General features: G+C 47.0%; 1 pseudogene; it reads right to left on the reverse strand.

The window, feature by feature from the left end:
- LOC112521819 overlaps positions 1–1,867 on the reverse strand; it is a 4,284-nt pseudogene extending 2,417 nt beyond the window's left edge.
- Positions 1,868–2,165: the final 298 nt, after the last annotated feature.

The following is a 2,165-nucleotide window of genomic DNA, read 5'->3' on the forward strand; positions in this document are numbered from 1 at the left end:
TGCTCCCCATGGTGACGAGCTTGGCCTTATAAATCCTTTATCTAAGAGTTCCTGCAATTGCTTCATCAGCTCTTGCATTTCTGTTGGGGCTAACTGATAAGGTGCCCTTGCGATCGGTACCGCACCTGGTACCAAATCGATTCGGAACTCTACCTGACGTTCTGGTGGTACTCCTAGTAATTCATCCGGAAATACCTCTGGTAATCCCTTACCACTGGAACATCATGTATTACCTTCTTTTCGAGTTTGGCGTTGATGGCGTATGCCAAGTAAGCCACACAACCCTTCCGCAGACACTTGTTCGCCTTAATTGCATTGATCAACCCTACGCAACCCTTCTTTCGATTACCGTAAACCCGGATCGTTTCTCCTTCCGGAGTTTGAATCTTGATCATCTTTTTATTGCATACTATTTGCGCATGATTGTTGGACAACCAATTCATCCCCAAGACTACGTCAAAACCTCCTAGGCACATTGGCATAAGCCTAACAGGGAAGTCCTTCCCATCTATCACAATCGTGCATTCATCAAATACTTCGTCTACCTTACACTGACTACCGTCGGCTGTTTCTACAGTGTAAGTTTTGTCTAGTCTACAGGCACTCCTATTCAAATAGTGACAGAAGGCAGTAGACACAAAACTACCATTCGCACCCGAATCAAATAATACATGTGCATACACATCGTTGATAGGGAACATACCAGATACGACGTCGGGTGTTTCCTTGGCTCCTCCAAGGTCATGTTGTAAGCTCGGCCGTGACCCTTAGGTAGCTCCTTCCTACTTTCCGATCTCTTTCCAAACCCGTTATTTACTGTCTTCGCATGAGGTGTCGCACCATTCTAACGTTTTGGGCAGTCAGGTCGTAGATGTCCCGTAGCTCCACATTCATAACAAGTTCTCCTCTCTGGGCACTCTCGCGCGGTGTGTCCCAGTTTGTCACATTTGTAGCATGTCAGGCTCCCCGCTCTGCATTCTCCCTTATGCCTCTTGTTGCATTTGTTACACGAAGGAATAGTGAATTCTTCACTTCGTGTTTTTGCCAGAGTAGGAGCCCAGTTGGGCTTCTTGTTGAACTTGCTTGTTCCTTCCCACCTTCTCTTCATCTCTCTTCTGTCACAAGTTTCTCTAGCGTTGTTCTCCTCGGCCACCCTTGCCATCTCCACTGCCTGTACAAATGTGGTTGGTTTAATCATGTCCACGTATCGCTTGATTTCGATTCTTAAGTCGTCTTTGAAACGACCTATCTTCCTTTCCTCGGTAGCCACCTGGTAACTGGCGAATCTTGCTTTCTCAAGAAACTCGTTAACATATTCTTGAACTGACAACGATCCTTGCTTTAATCTCAGAAATTCGGATTCTAGCTTGTTTACCTCCGATTGCGAGCAGTACTTATCCATCATCATCTTTTTCATTTGCTCCCACGTCATGGCAGCAACATCCTTATCGCCTCTGATTGCACACTCAGACTCCCACCAGTGCAGTGCATAGTCCACAAAGGTGGTAGCAGCGTAGGTCACCCTCTAATCTTCCATGCATTTGCAAATTTTGAAGCAGCTCTGCATCTTAGTTACCCAGTTCATCAGCCTAATTGGGCCCTCTATTCCCTTGAACTCCTTCGGCCCGGTGCCCTTGAAGGTTTTATAACTGCATCCTCTCTTCTTAGCAGTCAACTCAGTCCTCTTGATGATGAGCGACTCCACCTTCTCTTCATCAGACACCTCCACCCCTTCGGGGGCTTGAGTGTTCTTGTGTCGAACGATTCCTTCCTCTTCGCCTTTATTATCCTTAAGTCTGTCACCCAACATCTCTTTAAGCATATTTGGCAATGTTTTCCGGAGGACTTGTGTCATTTGTTCAGCCATCACTTCCTTTGTGAGGGGAATCTCTCCTCCTTGGCTCCCTTGGCTCCTACCGATAGCCAAATTAGCTGGAGCGGATGGGGTCGTACTCGAACTAGCGGTTCAGACACCTCCGCGACCTCGACCTTGGGCTCGTGTCCGTCCCCGAACTGTCGGTGGGGCTACGCCATTGATACCTCCGCCATTGAGGGCGTTCCTTGTTGATCCTCGAGAAACCATACTGACATAATAGGGTATTATTGATTTAACAAGGTTCTAGAGTCGACTTAACATACTCGAGAAACCATACTGACATAATAGG

The sequence above is a fragment of the Cynara cardunculus genome (assembly GCF_001531365.2).
Source record: "Cynara cardunculus var. scolymus isolate 2C chromosome LG 11, CcrdV1, whole genome shotgun sequence".
NCBI lineage: Eukaryota > Viridiplantae > Streptophyta > Magnoliopsida > Asterales > Asteraceae > Cynara > Cynara cardunculus.